Source organism: Acyrthosiphon pisum, chromosome A2, assembly GCF_005508785.2.
Source record: "Acyrthosiphon pisum isolate AL4f chromosome A2, pea_aphid_22Mar2018_4r6ur, whole genome shotgun sequence".
NCBI classification, from domain to species: domain Eukaryota; kingdom Metazoa; phylum Arthropoda; class Insecta; order Hemiptera; family Aphididae; genus Acyrthosiphon; species Acyrthosiphon pisum.
The window spans coordinates 101,554,473-101,580,616 of NC_042495.1; the positions used below are offsets into that span (position 1 = coordinate 101,554,473).

The following is a 26,144-nucleotide window of genomic DNA, read 5'->3' on the forward strand; positions in this document are numbered from 1 at the left end:
AATAAAATAACATAATTTTTAAAAAATACTGGGTTAATAAATAATGCGAATACCTAACGTGATATGCGAAAACCGTGATAAACGAACACGTATATCTACTGATTTTAATTTCTACGTACAATCTAGAATCTAGATGTCAATTATAGTTTTAATTTTTAACACAGTTTTGTCGCAAAGAGACTCGTAAAATATCACGTGCCTACGTAACATATTCGCAAATAAGGGGGATTTAGAGCCCAAGCCTCCACCGTCCACCAACAACTTTAACAGTCCTCCAAAACATTTTCTAATTTTTTTTAAGCTTATTCAATATTATGGTATAGTATAATATAATATAATAGGGACTAGGATTTCAGGCTTCAGCCTCCCCAAATCTCAAACACTATTTGCGCCTATGGTACAAACAAAATATTTTATAAGATTATTTTGAATGTTATTCAAATATGATTTTTCCCGACAATTGGTCGTATATTTGAGTAAAGAAATGCAAGATATGTAAATTCAAACTTTGTATTTCATTTCACATTTTATAAAACAAATTTATAATTTACATAAAATAATCTACGGCAACTAAAAAAAAGGAGGGTAAGTGGATGTCGCTCTGCTGTACAGTAGGTTACAAGTGGGTAACTGTATAATGGATAGTATTAAATTTGAATTCAATGATATAATATCACTGTATAAGAAAAACGATTCTGAGCGGAGACGGTATGTCAGTCTAGGTATAAGACATATTATATACTTATCTATGGTATTAAAAAAAAACGCGTATAATAAATTCCAAATTAATCATATCACAATATCCATTAAGTACTTATAACGCGTTATACATCAACAACAAACCGTGATACTATCATAGATATAAAATGGTATACTTTAGAAGTTTCAAGTACCCATGAAGAATATTATACAATCACAACAAAATAACAAAAATATTTATTCTAGGCTTTTTAATATGTAATTTCGTCCAAATTTGAACTTAAAATGAGTATAAAAAAAAATTGTGCCTATGTATTTTTAATGTTTTTCAATTGCTATTGTAACAATATATCAGGAGCCTTGAATTAAATGTTAACGCTTTTTTACCCAACAAATAACATTTTATTGATATTTATAGAAAAAAAACTAAAAAAATTGAAAACTGAGAATGTCCGTAAACAGTTCAAAAAGATTCAAAATATTTTCAAAATTGTATTGTGTATAGAAAATGAATATATTAACATTCAGTGAAATTTTCAAATATCTACAGTCATTCGTTTTTTAATTACAATAAAATAAGAAAATCGCCACATGAGAAATCGAGCGAATATCAAATGTTGTAAAAATATGAATTTCAAACGCTCATAAAAATTTAATTTGATTTACTTGAAGACATTTTTTTTTTGATAAAGGTAGACAATATTATGAGGAATCTTGTATTACATTTTCGAATCTTAGATTTAAAAAGAAAAATTTTTACGAATTCTTAACCTAAAATAATTTGTTATAATTTTCGTGATTTTTACATATTTTGTCAATTTTTGAACTTAAGATGCTTATAAAAAAAAATTGTGACTGGATTTTTAATTTTTTTTGTCTGCTTTTGAAACAATATAATAGGAACCTTCTATTAAATTTTCATGCTTTTTTTAACCAACAAATACATTTTTATTGATATTTATAGAAAAAAAAAGTAAAATAAATGGAAACTGAAAATGTCCGTAAAATGCTTAAAATAAGTCAAAATATTTGAAAAATGTTATGGTATATAGAAAATGCTGATATAAACATTCAGTCAAAATTTTATGTACCTACGATCATTTGTTTTAGTATTGTACCAAAAACCAAAATCGATTTTCTCGAAAACAGATTTTGCGTAAAAATTCCCCTTTTTCCATGCACTTTTACTGTCCTAAAAGGTGATGAAAGACACAAAAAAAAATTTAAAAAAACACACACATCATTGCAAAATTAATACATTCATCGTTCCACTCAGAATTTAAAAATATGTAAATGCCAGAAGTCTCAAACCCTAGTGTGAGTATAGACATAAAGTTTATCATAATAGAGTCTTCTTAGTAGTGCTGATATATGATTCGAATGGTATTGCATAAAAATGAAATCTGAGATAGGTACCATCACTACACCCAATGCAGACCTAGAAAACATTGGCAATCTTACGCTGGAGCTAGTCAACCGATGGACGCGGAAGAACGGATTACGGGTGGCGCCACAGAAATCAGAATTGGTTATCCTTACCAAAAAACGGGAGTATCGGTATCCTAACTTACCTTAAGGGGGGGGGGGGGCAACAAATCCCAGTGAAGTCCTCAATGAGGTATCTCGGTGTCCAATTAGACACGAGGCTCAACTTTGATGCTCATGTCAAGTTGGTGACCGCAGTGGCCAGATGGTCTCTGCTCTTGAGAGGTTGATCCCCAACGTCCAGGGGCTCTCAATATGTAGGAGGTGACTGCTTATTTCGGTAGCTTATAGCAATTTACTGTACACATGACTGGTCTGGGTGCTGACGACGGCGAAGACAGCCCGCACCCAGGCACATAGAGGTGCCGCTATTCTGGCTGCGAAATGTTATAGAACCGTGTCTGATATGACTCCTCAGATCCTGGCCAGAATGCCCTCAGTGCATCTTCTGGCCGAAGAGCGGCGTACAATTGAGGAGTGAAAGCGGGAAGTCACGACGGTAGCAGTCATCAGGAGGCAGACACTGCGTGAATGGAAGGAGGACTTCAGGAGGCAGCACGTACACAAAAAAATGATGGTAGTAGTTTTCGGGGGAGGGAGGTTCATAGATGATTGATATAAATAAATTACAAAAGTATTAATTTGAGTAGGATTTGAACACCCCCCCTCCCCCCGTGATTTTAGATATGTGTGACAATAAGTAATTAGGTACATTAATTTGATTATATTGTGTAGGTACTTAAACAGACGTTATAATACCATGTTCTGTACTTACGAATAACACGATCATCTGCAATTGAAATGTTATTAACATATCGTAAAAACATATTCTAACGTTTATTCAAAAATAAGTAATATCTAGAACAGGGGTCGGCAATTAAATTTTATGGCGGTCCATATAATTTGAAAACAATTTTCGACTGCCAGAATAAACTTAATTATTAGTTGATATAATATGTTTATTTTTGTGTTGAAAATACAGTTTAAGCTATTTAAAACAATTTTTTTTAATATAATATAATATTAAGGGAATCCCCATGAGGTGGCGGTGATTTCCTGTCTTTGTCTAACACACGCGCAACATATAAGAATTTAGACGTGTTTTTTTGTCAATCGGTACGATTGATAAAGTGAAGCGATAAGAATTTTCAAAACTGCAGATTTGAAATTGTCATCAAGTCTACTTGAGATCGGTCAGTCTACATTTTTGATTTACACTTCTCCAAAAAATGAATTATGAAATTTTTTTAATTACTCTTTAATAATACAATAATTTTAGGATTTTGGGGGATAATATAAAATATGTGAACTGACCGATCTCAAGTAGACTTGACGACAAATTCAAATCTGTTTTCAGAATTTTTATCCCTTCACTATATCGATCGGTATGTTTGACAAAAAACACGTCTAAAATCTCATGTCGCACGTGTGTTAAACAATAAGACAGGAAATCACCGCCATCAATACCCTTAACCAGTTTTATAAGATGTTGTACCTACTCTCGAGGAACAACTAATGCGCAGGGTGTTTTGAAGGGGCAGGTGATTAGTTAATCTTGAACTATATTTATTCTTTAAAAACGTCGTTTTGGATAACGGAGTTTCACATAATATATGTATGTGGAGCCAAACATATAAAAATACTATCTATTATGTGCGGAAAAGCAGCATTAAAATTAATATTCTTGGCGGTGCAGTTATTTCCCCTCCTTGGGTCAGATTAGGCTGAGGGGCCGCCTATTGCCGACCCCTGATCTAAAATATTTGTAGAAGTACCGTATTTAAAAATCATTGAAGTACCTATAAAGTATAAACACCGAAAACCGACAATTTCTATAAACGATAAGTACCTACTAACCAATATAGGTACTATATTGTTTCGGTGATAGTGAATTGAGTCCATGCTATTTTTATGTGTTTGAATTGAGTCCAGGGTATTATCTTAATATCTTTGAATTGAGTTCGTATAGATAAAATGTCATAACTACCTGTTGAACCTTGCACATCATATTATATACCGGACACGCAACGATAATGAATATTCATCAACGGCCTCAAAGTTTGGAGTGATTTTTCAGCAACCACTAATCGGACCACCAACAGTAGTGAAAGTTTTCATGCAAAATCAAATGCATTTTTCATTCGGGACATCCAAATATTTTTATTCTTATGGACACTCTTCTGGGAATACAGTCCGATAAATATATTAAACTAAGGAGCAACACAAAGAGACCATGAAAAAAACATTAAAAAAAGACATTTTTTACGGGAGTAGACAAACAAATACATAAATATGCAAATTGACAGATTTGAATTTTTAAAATCTGTATCATTTAAATTTTTACCAGCAATCATTTAACTATTAATATTATTATATTACACGTCATAATTTTGTTATACTTATTATTATTATATGATTAAAAAAAACACAGTGTACCTACCTATACAATCATACATAATAATAATTATTTTTAATGTTTTTAAATTAATTAACTCTTTATACTTATTATTATTAAAAAAATACAATCACACACATTTTTCGGGAGACTAGGTACTCATCCAACATCCACGTGGTGTCTTCTGGGTAACGCTATTAGGCTGAAAGGATTCAACTCGAACAACCCAAAATTATTTGCGGGACTCAATTCAATGTTATCCCTTTGTTTTACCACACGTTTTATCAGAGATATGAGTATTTGCACGCAGTACCTTCCTATTATAATGATAAGCGACAATAAATGCGGTACTTGCGCAGTCATTTTGCCGTACAGGCGCGGCCTAGTTTTAATTATCATTTCGCCGGATTTTTTTTGCACTACACTACATTTTACGCACTCACGAATGTCGAGGTGAATGTGGGTCGATCGAGAATCATTGTGAATCGGACGGCGCTGTCGCTGTGGCCAACGTTTTCCATAAAATAAATGGTATCATCATAATAATATTATTATGAGCGGCACGCCACGCGACGGTCACCGCGGTATAATTAATAGTCTGCCGCTTCGCTGAGAGTGGTATAAGGTCGGCGACCGTAGTTCAAATTGCATTAGGTGTACTCGCAATAAGCGGGTAACCGCAATATTTTCTTTCGTAGGTCAGTCTGCGGCCTCAGGAAAAGCTGGACTCTTTCCGGGCCCGCGTCATCGTGTCGTTCGATCTTTGATTAAACCGTTTTCGCGGTCGTCTACCGTATAACCTTAGACATTAAAGCAAAACGTCTATGCGTGTAACATGCAAACTTACACCCAGGGTATCATTATCAATGATGGGGTGGGGGGATTTTCCTTGGATTATTTTACCAAAGTTATAATATTATTCCTAGGTTATCGCTTTACGCTCGTAAAAATTCCTAGGCAAATCATAGAGGGGCCACGTATTCCTGGGAAATTCGTACCGCGAGTCAGATCATCTTCGAAATATCTTACCGGGGCTAAAGATAACGTTTAATTCCAATAATATTACTTGTTTTTTTTCAATATTGTAATTTATTACTAGATAACTATTCATTTGCCAAGTTGTTGAATTACAAAGTACCAAATGGTGTATAAATGTTTATATTGCGGTTCCACTTCAAAAAATATTGACAACCTTGCCTTGTCTTTTCATTCATAAGTATAGATTTTATTGAATTAACGTCTAACGTACATTGTTAATTATTCAATTATTATTATTGTTTTTTTTTTAAATTTAAGATTCCCGAACGATTAAAGACGACATTCATGGCTAGATTCCTTAGGCTTGTAATGCTGGAATGTGGGATAAAATATGTTCCAAGCATTTTAATCCTCAACATTTTATGGTGGGTGTTTCAAAAAAACATACTATTTGGCGACGGAGTACCTATGCCAACTGATTTTAAGAAGTAAATGTCTAATAATTATTATCACATTTAAAGTAAGTATATTTACAAACGAATTATTTGATACATTCACTGATATGGGAAATAAAAATCAACGGAAGTGCAGTGTAATTTAGTAATCGATGAAATGAGTATAAGAAAACAAGTAGAGATAAGAGATGGATATAATAATCGTAATGTCTGAATCGGAATGTTTGATTTCGGTTGTTCGGTGCGCGCCAAAAATCGCTTTTTCGTTATCACTTATGGTTGATACCACATATTAATTATATTCAACCACTTTGGTAACGAGTAATATGCTCTTCGATCCTTAAATATCCATATAAATATACCATAATATATTGTCTATGCTTCGATCATACTTGAAAACATGGTATGTCCCATCAATGTATATATTATTATCTATGGTGGATCTGTAACGGGCCATTGGAAGAATAACATATTATAACCCGTTACCAGTGGTGCAACTAACGATTTAGCCCGCCCAAAAATATTCATTATTGATTTAGATATAAGTCGCCTATGGATTGATTTAAATTAATAGTCTTGTTAGTTGGGCTGTTGTCGCCCTCCCCAGAATTTTGACCTTAGTTGCGCCACATAATATAATGTCCCATGTCCGTTACAGCGTATCACTTTCTATCGCCAATAGGAAAATCTTACCACTCTGAAGAATTTTCCGGGAGTAAGATTTGATTGTGCCGTTGGAGTGCGTATGTTAATATTATAGTGGTGTGCCTGTGCAGTGCGAGTGTGACGAAATTCCAGCGGAACAAGTCTTGTATACCCATAATATGTTGGCGAGTCTCATCATTTCCGGTCGGACGAAACGCCGTCTTCGAAAATCACGAGTCAAGGACGACGTGTAAAGGTAAGATGCACAAATATATAATACATCATGTCTCCAATATTATTCACAGGTTCCTATTATGTAGGGAATGATATTTATGTTGATAGTTACTAATATATAGGTAGGTACGCTACTGTAACCTAACGTTATTGTTGGTGTTTTATTTTATACTATATATTTAGAATGTATTGTATTTACACCTATGTGTGTTAATTATTATGTTTATAATATAATTAATTAACGTCTTACTGACATATAAATTTAAATATTTGTAAAAATCAAGTTGAATCTTGGCATATAATATATAGAATATATAGTCGCGTAATTCGCTATGGCTGTGGCAGCATTGACTGTTGTGGATTATCTTCGCTTCGTTTATTGTATATTTTACGCATATTAGGTAAAAGTGTATTCTGGCTGTTAGTAATTTTCAACTTAAACTTTAGAAACATTTTCGCCGTGTCGTCGTCCGTTGATTTTTAGTGAGTTTTATGTCGTTAGAGTAGGGTAACTAGTATAGTTACTAGCACTAATGTAATTTTGTATTTCATATAAATAATGTTTGATTATGAATTTTATCCCTTAATAGTTAATTATTCTATTGCACCGACACTGCTATATTATCAATATTCGTGTTATAATATTATATTTATTTGATTATTCGAAATTGTATGTCGTAATTGATTATGGAACAGGTTAGGTGCCAATAACTATACGAGTTGCCCTATAATTTAATAAATGTAAATATAAAATGAAAATGTAAAAATATAAATATATCCTCACAAAAAAAGTTTTCTTATAGGTTGTATAGAGACACAGATGTTACCCTGGAATCTTCTAATACCTAAAATATGGCTCTACCTATTATATATTATTATTTTATTATCTCCTTATTTTTCGTTATGTTTAATAAATATAATATTATTGATCATGATTCATGATATGCAATATAGGTTGGTGAACTCAGTGAACACTAAACTGTACCTTCGACTATACGTCTGTACCTCTATAGTTTGTTCTGTATACATAGTTGAATTGATGAATTTCTAAAAGATTGTGCTCAATATACCTGCTAGTTACAGCTTATAGGACATCTGTAACATATCAAAAACATAGTTATAATAGTAATATATAACATTGCATAGGTTCTATAAAAATGCATTCTCATCGGAAATTTTATCACAACAAATTATAAGCAGATTTTGATCAGTCGAGTTTGACAGCTATATAACACGCCCAAGCGTATAGGTATATTAAACTTGAATTATATTGTAACATAAAAATTAAAAAGTTAGAATTTGCATACCTACTAAATTTGTGCCTAGCTAAATAGTAAATTATACGGGTATAAATTAAATAGTTCATTGATGTGTGCATTCATATACGAAGCGGGTAGGCATATGAAAATAATTATTTACAGGACTGACTACTGACACACTGATCCAATAGGTATACTAAGGTTTACAAACACGTTTATTGTCTTTACGTCATAACGTGTACCTCCTTATGTTTTTAAATTGCATACGTATATAATGTGCTGCGCAAAAAAAAAATTAAGAGTCTTCTAAATATTTGCAATGAAATATCACGATTTACGAATAGCTGGTACCTACATAAAAAGTAAAATAAAATATCATACCAATTATACCACTATAACACCTATTATAATAATATTGATTAATGATTATATTCCATCGATGATTATTGTATAGATAGTTAGTTATTATTTTTCCGTTATAATTGATTTGAATACGGACCATAATACGTATGCCAGATAGGTATCAAATTATATTCAAATAATTTCAACGTTTTATATTAGGTAGGTAGGTAGGTATATACCTAATATTAATAATTTATTTAACAACACCTATAAATTATGATATAGGTATAATATAAAATACCTATTGGCAATTAGTAGTAACATTTTATATTTTTATAGATAGATAATTGAGTAGGTACACAATTCAACCTATTGACACAATAAAAATTGAATTATAAATTTTAGATATTATATTTGACGTTTGTATTGATTTAGTAATAGGTACTTATATATTATGGTGGTTAATTTTTAATATATTATTATATATTATTAACTAATTGTGCATGTTTTTTCTATGTTAACATGTGTGTAGATTACAGTCACATTATAAGCTGTAACAATTTTTTTTCAAAAGAAATAATATAATAATTATTTTATAGATAAGTAATTTAAATTATTATCATTCAACACAGTTATGCTATGAAAGCGTGTAATCGAGATTTAAGGTGTTCGAACAATCACACGTTATAAACAGTTAACACATTTTAAGACGTGCTTACTATACTTACTCTTAAATTGGAATCAATTTTAGTCTTTAACAAACTAGAATTAAAAAATGCATTATATATTTTCTTATAAAATACGTACTATAGTATCACAGAACTCACCGATTCTGCAGTGCTAGTATGTTAACGCTGAGAGTCGTATTTTAGATTTAATTATTGTATCTTTTTAATCCCCATATAAAATAATTTAAAGAGAATATTTTAATAGCATATTTTTTATCTTTAAATGCTTAGGTATATTATAGCCTATAGGTAGTATGTGAAGACAATAATTTTCTAATATATTATAGACTAATAGACTAAAGTATATTATTATGGTATTGCACTATTGTCTTATCGCGTAGGATTAGTAATGATTATTATACACACATCAAATTAACAATTTGAATAGAAATATTTATATTTTTTAAAGTATTTTTATGCCTACCCAAAATTGGTAGTAGAAAATATTTTTAAAATAATTAATAAATATTGTGATTTGTGGGTACAATATTGTAATGTGAGTTGTGTATTATGTTACCTATTTAGGATTAGTATATACTTTAGGATATACTTACACTATTTTATATAATATATTTTGCCCACAACAAATTTTATTTTATTGTAGGTATATAGGTACCTATTTAAAAATGATATAAAGAAAAACAGTTAAAACATGTTTATATAAATCAGTGTATCGCTGTATTAATCAATATCAAATGTCAACCGTAACTCGTAAGTTATAGTAGTAATAGTATTATACAACCAACAAAATATGTAAAACATAATGGCAACACGACGCGATTTGTTTGGTCGTTTATTCATTAATATAACAATATATTAATATAGTAAACCTAAAATAATATCGACATCCGCGCGGCGACGTGTCTGGAGTATTATTTACACAACAATAATATTAACGAGCGTTTTATAATCGCACGCGTTTGTTAGAATGTATGCTGTACGCATAAAATAAAATATAATCGTTTATTATTATTATATTATAAAAAATACGCACACGGTGAGTGATGAGTTAAAAAACAGAGTAAAATCATAATTTTACGATTAATTCTTATTAGCTTTCTGTATAGGCATTGAAACAAGTTATAGGAAAGCTCAGCGAGCGTGCTTTATTCACGGTTTCTAACGTATTTAAACACAACACAGTAATATGGTAAATTCTATATACAATCTAAGAAGAATTTAGTAACCTTTATATTTTGGTATTTATTTTTTAATATTGGCTTGTATAGTATAGTATGCATCCATATTGAATAACCATAATTTGATATTTTTTAAAACTGGCCAGTATGAATTTTCTTTGAATAGAACCGCTATAAAATTATTTATTTATTAAACTATAGTATTGAAATATTTATACTAATAAGTCTCTTGTTAAATGTATTTTTAGTTTTTTTGAATTATGAATACTAATATGGAAAATGATAAATTAATATCAACAATTGTAACTATGTAACTACCGGACGGACATAACCGGGATATATGGAATATGGTGTTCGAAACTTATGTGCTGGTCAATACATTTTTGTACCTACACCTATAGTATACCTTTATAATAATTTAATCGTATCACACTTATATAAAAAAAAATACATGTTAATAATAATATTATTATTATCATTATTTAATATCTATTATTACGTATTTTTTTAAAACGAAAATTAACAATAACCGATGTGGCGGTGGCGGAGGGGATGTCGACGTCGACGTGATGGTCGCGAAAACGGAAAAAAGGCGGACCCACAGCCGCCGCCGCCGCGCGGAGTCAGTACACGAAGACGATGGTCGTTCGTATAGGATTCCGACCGCGGCGCTTTATTGTCAGTACGACGCACGTGGTGTGCGCTCGAACAGACGTTTCTCCGCCGCTGCTTTCGCCGCCGAACTAAAACTCTCGTCGGCGTGAAAAGTGTAATTCATTTGTTCGTTTCTAAAAAAAATATTTAAAACAATCGTCCCGGTTTCTTCGCCGCCCGTGATTTTTTAACGGAAAAAACGGTTTTATTTTCGCGTTTTAGGACGTTCGCATCGGCCGTTTCGTTGTAATATTATTTACACTTTTTTTCAATCACCTAGTACCTATCTATTATACGCGTCGATATCGTTGGTTTGTTTTGTTCGTCGTTTAGTTTGTTTATATCGTGGTAATTTTTCACCGTTTGGCCGGGGACGAGGATATCGGAGTATATAATAAATTATATAAACACGTGTCCACCGAATGAGGTAAACACACGAGATAATTGTAATTTTATATAATAATATTGTAAGACCAACAATTATTATATTTTTTCCGCATCTATGGCATAGTATTATCATGTCCTATAGATCGTCCCTATCAGAACTTAAGGTTACATAAGAATAGACGCACAAAACAACAGGTTTGTTCAATCGCGTTATACAATTAGATACCTAACGTCTTATTACACACCTACGAATACATAATAATAATAACAATAATAATTATAATAATATGACATATGTAATATATATTTTCTGTGATGCCGATAACAGAGCCGCCTCGGAGTCGCAGACAATTAATGACAAAATAGTCAATAATAATGATAGGTACGTTTTATAAGTGAACATCGATAACCTTTTGTCTTCATCGTCGTCATACACGATACACGTATCCATACGGCACATAAGAATAAGAATAGACAGTATCCATATTATTTTATAGTATATGGCGATATATGTATTATTATGTCATCGTGTCCGACTACGGAATTGGTCGACTAACGGGCAGGAAAACTTTCGAAGGATAAAATAAAATAAACTTTGATAACGATATATATATATATATATATATTATATTATATTATATTATATCTGGAGCCTCTGCACCGACGACGATGATATTCGTTCGTCTATCGCGGATAAATTCCGCCGACGTGTAATGTGTTTTTCCGACAACGACAACGACGACGACGACGATTACGACAGAATACTGATGTGCTGTGATATATTTTATATATATGTATATAGATTATAGGTACTGGCCGACCGTATAGTATTATATCGCGATGCTATACAACAGTGACGATGACGTCGTATAATATAACATTTTATCGGTCCATAGTAATATTTCGACAACTACAGTTTTTGTTGCGACACTGTCCGCGTCGATACATTGATTTTAGTAAACGAAAAAAAAAACAATTTTTTTTTTTGTGATAACTGAAAATCCCGAACGAACATATTATAGTTTAAGTACGCTATAATATAACGTATACGCGTTGGGATTTCGGTAGGCACGTTAGCAAACAAGTCGTGTTCCGATGTTATTCCTTTGAGTTTATAAAGACGAATTACGAACGCACATGCATATTATATATAATATAACGAGTAACGACGTTAATTTAATAGTAATAATAATAATAATAATATGTAGATTTAACTTTTCGATAAGAAACGCTACCGGAAAATACGTTTTCCGGAATTTATTAACGACGAAAAAAATCACGGCTGTTAATTAAATGATTGTGATGCGTACCACCTGCAGCAAAACTGAAATGAACAGTACATGTATTTTGTAGTTATTACATATTTTTAACATGACTCGCAGCAGTTGAAAAAAGAACTTTTGAATTCCTTTCCTGCAGACATATCTTTTTTATTTTCAAATCCGTAGATTAATTCGTAGACACTACCTATTTAAAGAATAATATAATATTTAAAATAGGTATATGCACTTCAGGCGTTACAGTAAAATATCCGATAGTCACAAAAAAAGTATTTTAAATCATTAGCGTTATCGCTAAACTTATATATAATCGTAACACTATAATGAAATAGAAAAAATAAAATGCACATGAATATCAAATAAAAAGAGCTGAGATTTATTATTAATTATATTAGGAGTTAGGACTGATAAAAATCTGAGTTAATATGCTTTCTATGGTGAACATTTAATTGTGACACTCTTGTAAACTTCCGAAAGCCCTTAGGGGCATCCATAAAATTAAATAGTTTATCTTGACCAAACGCGTTATTATATTGTTGCAAATTTAGTTTGGTTAAAAAAAAAAAATCGCGTATAGCCAATTATGACAGCCAAGGATATTAATATATCGTAAACCCATCTAAAAAAAAAAATAAACTATAAAGACTTGCCGAAACTCGTACATCTCGTTTTTTTTATAAAACCAATCGACTTTATAACAACTAATAATCGTTTCTATTAGATATTTAGATTGTGAAAGTTGTTGCCAATAATTGATCATGGTAAAATAATTAAACAAAGACGAGGAGAATATTTCGTACTCAAATCTTACATAATTTATCAGAAAGTATTTGTTTCCAGATGTCAACAATTAAAATGATGTGACGATTCTAAAAAATCGTAAACAATGTCGTCACTAACGACGGTTAAACGGATATAAGAATTTTTTAGATAGGGAAAACAAGTCTACTAATATTATTTTATATGTCGTAAATAATACACATTTAATATTATAACACTTGTATTTACTATGAAAATATTTTGCAGAATTTTTGTTTAGTCTAACTGTAGGTCAAACGAAATTAAGTTGTATTTGACATAATAATATAATATGTTAATTGGTTTTGAATGATAGCACAGTGGTTAGCCATCTCTTTCATTTTATTTTACAGTTCTGGGTAACTTATGAATTCAGCACAATATTATAATGTTATAAAACTTATAATAAGCTAGTTAACGAACCATATTATGTGGCCAGTATATTTTGTATTTAAATAGCCTTCACATTTTAATGGAAATAAAAATGGTTAGGATTAATTTTTAAAGTTAACTCTTGTGATTTAAATTGTCTGAGTTTATACAACCTGTGATTTAGGCATATTATATGAATATGTATAAAGAGTCAAATTTATATTTTTGAGAATAATGTTCAAGTAATTAATAATTACTAATTTGATTAAAAAGTAATTGAAAATGTTACGTTGAAGTCTTATATAGGTACGTACGTTGTAATACGTGCGAAGGAATTATATTATAATATTATACATTATAGTAGGATATTAGGTATATCTATTATTACTCGTTATACTTTCATTTTCAAGAATAAAATGAATTGTGTTCAGTCAAATCTATAGTTCATCCGTATATTCAACATTGGTATTTTTGTTATAAACTAAAATCAATCGTTTTTGAATACGTAAAATTGAATTATTGACTTTTATAGTTGTATTTATATTAATCGTATCAGGCACTAGTGCACTACGCAGTTATTAAACAGAAAATGATTAATATCGTTAAATAATTATACGAATGTAGATATAACATGTTTAAATAATACTTTCCATATTGACAATTGATTTTCTTATTTAAGGGATTCAATGAAAATTGTATTATATAGGTTTTTTAAAGTAAATGTGTAGGATTGTTAAAAATTTTTTCTACTACAATATATTATTTATTATAATAATATCATTGTCGTTTTACTCAAGAAAATAGTGTATTTTTTTTAAACAGTACTTAACTACTACAATGTTTAAACTATAATCGCTATGTTATGTATCTGTAAATTATTATTTCAACAGTTTTCCATTAATAATTGTCAATCGGGAAATATGATATTTCAAATTTCAATATATTTTTTAATTTAATTTTTATCACGGACATAAATTATATACTTTTATTGTTATGTTGAATGTTGATAAAGTAATATTTGATATTTCTATTTAATCGTATATTTCTGTTTGTAGCGGATGCAAATAATGCATTGACTGATCGATGATAACCAGTTTTTGTTGTTCTAATAATTCACTGTACCTAAGTTCCGCAAAGTGCATTTAATAGTAGGTAGAAATAATAATATACTCAGGATGCTGGTCGAGTTTGTTCTAACATGGTTATTATTTATTATATTTAATATATATGTATATATTTTGTATCACGATTCAGATTCATTAAACGACATTATCATTATTGAATGTTGATTAAGTACTTTGTTTCTTGTTTAATGTAAGTATGTAGAATATTGTAGAGGTACATAAGTAAATACGGCTAATTTTTTTTTTATTATTAATTTTTAATCACATGCGATGATTAATCGTGTTTAATCTTTATATAGGTTAAACGATCTGACTCAGAAAAAACATTATTAGTTAATTTAAATATTTTAAACTTAAACAATTAAACGCATACACATGACTAAGATAATGATGTAGTTCGGATAAACATTATGCAATCTAGTAATATTATTCTATATTATTCTGAAAATGTCTCATTGACTTCACAACAAAATCACAAAACAGAATGTTGAAAACGATTCATTTTTCCAATCAATTGTCCACGTTAATCACTTGCCATGCTCTATAACAGCGATACTGGGTCTCCACAATATTTCATCCAGGCACCTCGAGTCCCTCTAATTTTTCTCTTTTTATGGTCCAATGCGTCTCGGTGACCGGATTTATTTGGTAATTTTGAGACAAATAGCTTTATCTACAGTCGCCTAAAGCCGCTGTGTGTAATATCACCCAGCCGAACGACAAAGCATTTAATCATTAGTCACTGAGTTTTTATTCTCTTTACGAACATTATATCAATATCTCTACTTTGATAGAATGGACTAAGTACAATGATATAGTATTATAGCATAATATTATAGTTGTGTTTGCGATGCACGTGTCGGCTGTTCGTCCACTTTTCCAAGACGCTGATAAATATTACAAGACAACAGTCATCCTTTAGTTGGATTTAAAATCTCACGATTCCTATGTGTTTAAGAGCGTCGTAATTTCATGTATTTGTCCAGTATTCATCGTCATCACGCTGTGGCTACAGAGCGCAGAATGTAATATTGTACAGCAATCGAAATGGGCCGAAGAATTCTGGAATGCAGTTTGTAGAGGGAAAAAAAACGAGTTACAAAAAAACATTTATACAAACCAATATATTATATCGCATGTGTGAAGAGGATCTTACGGGTTGTAAGTAACGTCGATTAGTGCGAGACATTGGAATATAGTTGACATGTACGAAGAGAAAAAGTTTTTTCCAACAACGTTGGTCCAAGTTTTTGAACGGTTGAGTGAATTTCGTAACGAAAAAATTTTCTATTGATTCGAGTAATAAAATAAAACCGTGTTACTATTCTTTATTTAATTCATCGAGAATGGATACCAAATATATAATATGATATACCTACTACAGTAATATATATATATATATATTATATGCCCCTCGCCGTTTTATCGGATTTATTAATTTGACTTGGAAAATAGCGTAAACGAGATACGAGTATTATTATTCATTGTCAGACGTGTATCTTATTGTATTATTTAATTATCATTTGCGCAGAGAAATAAGCATAGATGTATTAAGTATTCAGTACTTAATGCGTTTTGAGAAATAGCCCGCTTTTACAACTTTAGGAATTCAACATGTAAGTGTGAAGTGTTTTATAATAATAATAATAAATTCAGTAAACATTTAAACGTTTTAGAGGTGTAAAGATTCGAAAAATGTGTTTGTCAATATCAAATACAAACATTTTAGGGACTTATAGGCTGTAGCTTTATTAATATAAATTATCAACTATGGATTCTTTGAGAGTTTAAGTAAAATGTTTAAAACGAACATACGATTATATATAAATAATAGGTTACCTATAGATATAAATATACACCAATGTGTTTATATATATATATTTGCATTTTATAAAAATATATGTTTTATTTTTATTCGAATTCATTTAATTTTTAACATTCGTAAAAAATTATCATTCAATGTAGGTATAAATGCAAACATTTATTAATATTTTGAGTGTTGAATACACTGCAGTATTTACTAATTACTAATTAGTCATCTTAAATTCAATCAAAATTTCAATATTCAATTGATTATGACATTGCATGCATTGTATGATATGGATATTACAAAATTGATATTCAATAATGTATATTCTCAATGTACCTCTATTGCACACGACACAATATTATTATGTTGTAAATAATGATTAATTTCATTACATTTTTATCATTGAAAAAATTAACTCTATTTTTATTTTGTTAATGTATGTTATGTATGTTGTACTTATATTTGTACGTCATACTCAGATCATTGCTATTTAGAATGCAGTGATTATTCGCTTAGTTTACTCGAGGTCTAAAATATCATTGTTAATTAGTAATAGGTGTCGTCGTTTACTGGTTTCTTTACCATTAAAAAAAAATACTCTCATCAGTACGTTATGAAAAAAAAAAATAATACCGTGTGTGTAAATCTTGATGTTTTTACTAATATTATTCCATATGTATTTTATAATAACCGGTTCATTCGGCATATAAGAGACATTGACATTTCGAGTTTCCTCCCTTTACCGGTCACTATAATATTATAGTCATGAAAGTCTAATGGTTTTTCTTAATATCTGACGCCTTTTTACCATTTATATTTATATATTTAATACATCTCGTATACCTCGTATAATATGTTTTATTATCATTTTTTTAATTGGCTTATTAATTCCACGTGGGCCAAGTGAACGGGACGGGTTTTGTATTTATATGGCAGATACCCATACGGTATACACCTATACACATTTCCAAACTGTTCAATTTGTTTAAAGTGTAATAATATTATTGATACGCCCATCAATCATCATCGTTTGGATTAAACATATATATTTTTACAACCCTTCCTCGATTATGATCATTAGGCATTTTTAGTATTTGCGTTCAAACTGCGAGCGCCATAGTTTAGTACTTCGGTTACAAACAAAGCCACGTGCAGCTGCGTTTATTTTATGTCAATATTTAAAAAAATAATGAATACACATTTATACTACCTATTTATTTTTGCCATTATTGGGTTTTAAAATTTTTACTATTGTATAAAACAGTGAAAACAATTTTGTTTGAAAGTATAATAATATTGCCTTGTGAGTCTTTCTGGATGTACAACTGAACATATACAATTTGGCATCATTCTCAAACATAACTTTAATTAACGTTGTAAGTTGACGTCTCTGGATTATATGAATATTTTTTAGGAAAACCAAATTTTACGACTTTTATAAGAATTATAACCTTGTTTGTTAATAGGTGGGACGATTTATTTAACGTGGATTAGGAATAATATCTAATGTCGTGGTTTATTGAAATTTTAGATATGGAGAACTCGTTCTATAGTAATTTCTTGTTTCATCGATGACCAGCTGGAAGCATTCCAGTAATAATGCGCGACAGATGTCAGAGATATTTTTGTCAACTATTTGTGGTGGATAATTTGTTTGTACAATTAAAAGTGCATCGCGTTGAAGCTATTTAGTGCATGTTTGACCGTCACAAATTTGGCTCCAATCCGAGGTTATTGTCAAGAATAAATGAATAATTTTTCGGACAATGCGCCGAAAAATAGCTATAATTCCCTTGCAAATGTTCAATATTCTTACTGGTTTTCGGTCGTACGCCAATCTCAGCTGGCTGACAGATTAAAAACGAATTTAAGACGCCATATTGCACTGAATAATATATATATCTATATTGTATCGAAATATAAAAATTCTATTTATGTAGGTGTAATACAGATGTTGGGTATATAACATTGCTGGTCTACAGTAAATACAGAAAGCCAAAGAAATTAATTCTGCGATGTATCCGTATAATATTATAGCAGTGTACAGAGATGTGTAGCTTTGAAATATTACATAAGTCTACATAAAATATAATACATTTTATATAGTACCGTAGCAGTCCATGGTCATACTGTACAGGCCATAATGCTTAAGACGGTGGAAACAATAGTTTATAAATATCGTCTGGTTTTTGCAGTATTCTTAAAAATGATTTCATCGTCTCGTTAAAAAAAAAAACAAAAAACACCAAGATTTTAAAACAATATAAAAATATTGTCAATTTATACAAAGTTTGTGAACGGCCATGAAGTATTTAAAGATTATATTATTATTCTTGTGATTCAACAGTATACATTTTATAATGTAATATGCATCCGTTTATTCGTTAAAGGCTCATCGTTTAAAAAAAAATGTTTTTGTTTACCTACACACAAAGATATTTCAACAGCTTGTTATTGGTTTGAAAACAATCTGGTCATATTGCAGTGAAAAACGCATAATATTATATATTTCATTTTTATGGCATGTTGATATACCCTTATAAGGGGAAAGAGTTGTTTTTACCCAAAATGGACAAGTATGCAAAACTGTATAAAAATAATTTCGAACATAAAAGCTTTAGACGTCAAGATCCCGAGATTCTTATTCATCACTATGTCATATAGTTTATCCTACGTTTAAATACGTATTAGAAAAATACAGTAAAATATTATCACCTGACATCGCACGCACACATATAAAAAAAATTAAACGTTATATTATGTTGTGGTTATAATATTATATTTTTATAATGCATTTTTTAAGAAAAATGTCGTTTTCAACGAATAGACAACAGTTTATAAGCGTGAGTCCGTTATTCCGTCCGTCTGCGATGACGATTTGAGGACGTTTAATAATAGTGATAGCTACAACATTGTACATAATATTAATAAACGATAGTTATTCAAATATTTTGGAAATCATTCAGTTTGGAATTTTACAGTTAGTTGCAGCAGGTGCATATATATATATATCCATATACCCATGTAGGTACATGTGGCCAAGGTGTGGGTGATGTTCAACGTGACAACGTGTGAGTTTGAAGTATCCCGCAGTGTGCGATTATTCAAATAATGTACATTGGTATATCGAATATGTAATGTTGAAAGTTTTTTATAACATAAATTCTTTCGTTGACTCATCTTAATAACTCTTCTCACTGTAAACTATATTGCGAAGCCGAAGATCTCTGTCACAGTGCAACGACTATAAATAATATACTTTCCGAGGACATACATAATTAATATTATTATTTATTAAATGGTTATTTTTTTCGGACAACGTAATTTGTTAATTACTCACAATACTATTGTACGCATTGTTTTATGTATTAATTATCAGGAGTACAACTAGAGGTGTATGACATCAACGCGTGTCTGCGGTGCATGTTGTGTATAATATACAAATCACAGCTGGTGAGTAAACTATAAACTATACCTACCGTACATAATAACATAATGTTTAGGTGCAATTACTGTGCAATTATTATTAGTACCTAGTGAAAAATAAAAATCAAACGACGACGTTTGTAATACCTTCACAGATTTACGGGCGATGGCCGCCTGCCGTTTTCCGCGTGATATCGGAGTTAATAGACTCGATCAGCATCCGAACGTGCACAATATATTATTCCGTGTCGTCACCACCGCGTGTATGTACCTATAATAATATATTGTAATATCTATACCTGTTACATGCGGTACGACAGCCGAGACTTTTATATCATATTGTGTATCGTGTCCGAAGAAGAAACGGGCAAACTACGCGTTATAGGCATGCCTCGGCGTAGAAGTTATAATCTCATGTCGTCTCGGCTGGTGTATATGGCGATCGGCGGCGGCGTTTGGATTTAGCGATTCCACTCACAGACGACGAGCGGCTTACCCGAAGTGTATTATCGAATGAATTGTTTTCGTTAGCCGTATATGGGATTGTCGATGGCGTACGAAGGAAATGAGAACAAAAAAAAAAAAAAAAAACCGACAACGAGAAAAATGAGTAGCGATTTATTTTTTTAATATATTATTTTAGTATTATCCAACCGGCTTATGCCTATAGAGAGGATGATTGTGTTACTTCGGTATAGCTTTTCAAAAATAAATCCTTTACAAAGGTGTGTCATTTTTATTCGTATACGGGGTGTTTCAGCGTGTTTGCCCCAGTCTCTATATAGTTGTTACGTAATATACCTATTACCTATAGGCTAGTACAATATTAATTATGTTTAAACAAATCATACAAACAGTTTTATACACTTACTATATAAAAAACAAACTTTGAAAAATAATAAACCAATATACAACACGATTTTTACTTTTACTAAAAAAAAAACATGTTACAAACAAAAATAATAGATTTATTTTAATATTTAATGATATACGTAATGAAAATGCACTTTAATTTTTAATAATATACATATTATACATAATTAGAGTTAAAAAGTTATGATTTCAACATAATATGTAATAATTTTTAAAAAAAATTGACTGTTATGACTATCGGTTATTATGACTTATTTTCCTTGAACCTTATTATAAACGATTTTTACTTTATATAGCTGATTTTTCAGCTTTTATGGTAACTAATTTTAGGAGACGGGTAAAGATTAGTCTAATTTATATTATTATAATACTGGGGCCGTCTGCGGGTATGAAGTTACGAAGACAATCACCGTGGTGAGACACCCTCAGTGGCGTGGGCCGTGGAGAACATTTTTTTCTGGGGTGAGACCCAGCAATTGTCCATACTTACCATTACTACCATATGTTCCAATCAGTAATTATTTTAGATTTTTATTACTTATTCCAACTAAAATTATCATTCAATTATAATAAATAAGTAACTATGAGTGGTTTGATTGTTTGAATATAGGTCCGCTTCATTGCAGCTAATATAGAGTAATAATACAATAGTTATTTTTTGCACTCAATCGTTCTCATTCAGACAACAGAAATTGCATAAAACCCAAGTTTAATATAAATGTCAACATATTATAATGTTTCCAAAAACGTTAAGTTGTAGAATGTGTAGATTTTGGACGTCTAAATAGGTTATTTGTAGTCCTAAATACAGGCAGTTACCTATAGAGACTATATAACTTGGGAGCATAATATTATAACTAACCGTGTGTCGGTTATACCATGGGCCATGGCTAGAAAAACCTATAGTAATGCCTACACTTTTATAGAATATATGAACTGTACGGTAATTTAGACGACGTAACACATGTTTATTAATTATTATTTATTAGTTTATTACCTCAGACGCACATTCATCCGAGTATCCGACCACCCATCAATCGCATCCGCCCGACAGACCCACCCAACCGATTTTGGTCAGGTGCATGCCTCAAAAAACAGCCTTCTTTAAGCCACCGAACACCCTGTATATTGTATATATTATTTATTATGTGCTCCGTCACCACGCATATATATAGGTACGCATATTATGGTGTAGGTATATACATACTATAATAATATAGGTATACCCTCGACTGATAAAAGTCGTCCTCCTGCACAAACACCGGCAATCGGTAGACCGTGACGACGACGCCTCTGTAAGTCACCCAGTTAGTTTTTGTACCCATACGATAAACGACGCAGGTGGCGCTTTCTAAAAACAAATTGTGGCCGATAACGCGCAAATACGCCCGCGTATAGGGCAATATTCCTAGACGACCGCCGCAGATTAACGTTAATTTGCATATACCTACTTTTATTATATAGTACTACAAATTACGTATAATATACTTAGTGCACACGTACGAAATTACGCCAAGTCAATACAATATAACTCTCCGTGTACGAGTATATATACTTAAATACTTTTATACTTACGCGCGCCGCACAGGACGATTCGACAACCGCCACCGCGGAATCGTTTAAACACGTGGTGTCATAATAATAATATAGGTATAATATTGTATATTAAGTTCTAAACAAATAACTAATACAGTCACGAATACACCGTACACTATAGACGCTATAATATAAGTGTTAGTATAGTCTGTAAACAATATACGGTTTCGCGTATTCCGTGTATGCGTACCTATATATATTTTAGGTACCCACCCATAATAATGTTTTTATTATTATATAGACAGTACGCGCCTATATTATGGAAATTTCCATGATGACGTAAACGGTATAGAGCACCAATAAAATATTATGTATATTAGGTATCATATTGTAGAGGAGATAATAGCTGAGCAGGAAATACTAAATATTGATCGAAAACTATAGTAACTTGCGTAGGACGTAGGTACATATATATTATGTAGGTACTATTATAATTTTTAACTCTTTTTTGTTTATTAGTTCACCCTGTTTATTAGATACAGTTCTGTCGTTTCGGATCCATCCACTATTATAGTGACCATACAATTTTGGAAAGAGTTCAACGTAAATTCCTACGTTTTGGATCATACATCTTCAAAATTGACTACTCTCCCCGCTCCCGAATAAAAAAGCTTTAAATCTCTCTAACCGATCGAAAACATTATCCTACATTGCTTTCCTATATAAATTATTGAGTTCCCCCTCGCCAACGAGAACCAATTTTCCTTTCTATGTTCCGTTTTCCTCTACCAACTATTTATTGCACTCTCCAATAACACGTCTAAATGTCTAATGCAACTTTCAAATGATGACAGCTCGTTTTTTTTTAAGAGTTTTTAAATTGTATTTCAATTATAATTTATTAGTTAATAATTACTACTTTACTAGTGATAATGTTCACTTCTTATTTTATAATACATTAATACTATGTAGTACCTATTATTGTTTCATTGGGTGTCGACCCGTATACTGTTATAAAATAAATAAATATAACATATTATATATTTTCGTAAGTACCTAAAAGAGCTACAAAGACCCATAATTCGTAAGTTATGGACCATAAACATTGCAATTGTGACGTATATTATACGTATTAATGTATTATATAGATAGGCATCGATGAGTTGAGAACGGGTAAAACTAACGATAAGTTCGCATATTAATATTGCCGGAGAAGAATGCATACGCGTTTTGTAGCAATTTTGTACCGGGATAGGTATTATAAAATAATAATAACATAAAAACACTTCGTATCGTTTGAAAAAATATAAACTCTATTTAGCATATTATTTAAGCATAATATGCTATATTAGGTATAGGTATTTTAAAGTGGTTTTTATATAAAAGTGTAATGTAGATATCGACGTAAGAAAAAAAAAAACGAGTGCATATAGTGGTACAATACGATTAAATTTAAAAAACCATTAGACATATAGAATTTAAACATACACCGCGTACTCTGTTTACTATATACGATTATGTAAATTACCGATAAAAAAAATGTAATTTATTTTCATGATTTTTTTTTCCTGCGTACATCAACCTAGCTGATTCCTCTATCCTGTCTATGTTCAAAACTGTGCGGAAAATTCTATTGCTGAATCTTTTAACGTCTGCACGTACTATAATTTATGGGTTTTTAAAAATTTGCATGCATACTTTTAAAAAGTTGTTCGGCTGGGAAAATGTACTCCAAATAGTTTTCTTCTTTTCACTCACGCGCGATTTATTTTATTATTCAACAAAATTTGAGTGTATAATAGCTCAAATCAGTGCAAGCCAAAAAAAAAATTGCCAACTTCATGTAAAATAGGGAACGAAAAACGTTTCCGACGTGTTGTACGTGTATTTTATATTAATTTTTATCGATAAAGTACATAGGTATCTACCTATAATTATATACGACGATATAATAATATGTATACACAAAACGACGCCCAAACATGTGCATTTGGTATATATATTACAAAAGAAATGCATTCAAACACTGCAGTCATATAATAATATAATATGATAATGATTATTGAATATTTGGCCAACAGTATCGTGGAACCGACGACTTTGCAGAAAGTAAAATCCGAAAGGAGCTTTTGAAAAAGGCCATGTACCTACAAATATGAGAGCGAATGCTAATAAATAAGTACATATTTTCGAGAAAATGTTTGAATTTTCACTATAAAATGTTCACATGAGTACATGACGTATGTATGCGTACGATGAAAAATAAAATTTTCCCTGAATAACAGTTTTAAAATATATACACATCTTTTGTCTATAGAGAACTATTCATTAGATGTTATTACTACGTTTTTCAAAAATATAAAACACGGTTTAAATTCAAAGGCATTCGTAGTAAACATTTTTTGTTACCATTTGATTGTAACACATGCAACACCTACATGTACCTTAACTTTATGTATAATACATAAATGTATATTATACAATATGACATTTTCATATGTGTGCATGCGTTTGACGAACTATTGATAGCATGAAAATAGCAAACGATATACTTTTCCTAACTGTAAAGTGTAAACTATTCACAGGAATTTTTTTCGCTCGTATAGTTTGATATACATTTAATTTTATTTGCGCTCACTTTTATTGGGACCTTTGTATGTTTCACGGCGTTGACGGTTTTTGAAAATCAAGGATATTTTAAAAGAACAACATTTGAAACGTGTACAAACTTTGAGATGAGTAAAAGCGTAAAACAGATGGCAAAGTTATTTTCTAACGACTAAACCATCGTAAAGTTAAGCGTCCTATATTTTATAACGCAAAGAAATTACGCAGTAAACAAATCAAACCATAATATATTGCAATTTAACACAATTTTTTTTACTAATTTTCTATGAGGTAGAGGGAAAATTGAATTGAAAAAGTTCAGTAAATAGGGTTTGCAAAACAAACTATGAAATTAAGGACTCGTGTACTTCAGTGGTACAACGATGCTTGATGAAATGTATTAAAATCACAGCAAAATTCGACAGTTTTATACTTGAATATTATGATATTAATCGACAGTATTGTGAAGTATTAAATAACGAATCTTTTTGGGAGCAGTTTTTGGGATATAAAACTATATATTATAAAATCAAATATCTTCTTATATCAAAAAGGTATGTAGTTTAACTAAACCTGAAGTTAAAATCAGTGTAAGAAGGCACAGATGATTTTTATTTTGAATAATATTTACGGAAAATACTTTTTGGGCCAGGAGAAGTAGGTACTTACTTGAAAAATGGCATACAACTTATTATTTTTATAGATTTTAAAATTAGCATCGAGATTTATGACCAGATATAAAAATATAAAATTCCGGTAGGTTTTTTAGTGAAAATGACTGTAGAACGATATTATTGTCTCTGTTTGGAACCAATATGTGTTGAACGTAATCATTGTTGTCTGCACATTTAAATGTATTATTGATCACTATCGTGATTTATGTGATTGATGGAGCGAGGCTATATGTCTAGTATTATT

General features: G+C 30.7%; 1 protein-coding gene across 2 annotated transcripts in view; it reads left to right on the forward strand.

Annotated features, from left to right (window-relative positions):
• The first annotated feature begins 10,941 nt into the window (after nucleotides 1-10,941).
• The window catches only part of LOC100169111 (ecdysis triggering hormone receptor subtype-A), a 226,680-nt gene continuing 211,477 nt past the window's right edge, over nucleotides 10,942-26,144 (forward strand). Inside the window, exon 1 of one of the 2 annotated variants that reach the window (XM_016805592.2) lies at nucleotides 10,942-11,440. The gene's annotated coding sequence lies outside the window, so the exon portion shown is untranslated. The remainder of the gene's footprint in view (nucleotides 11,441-26,144) is intronic. The other variant, XM_016805591.2, reaches the window with a different exon arrangement.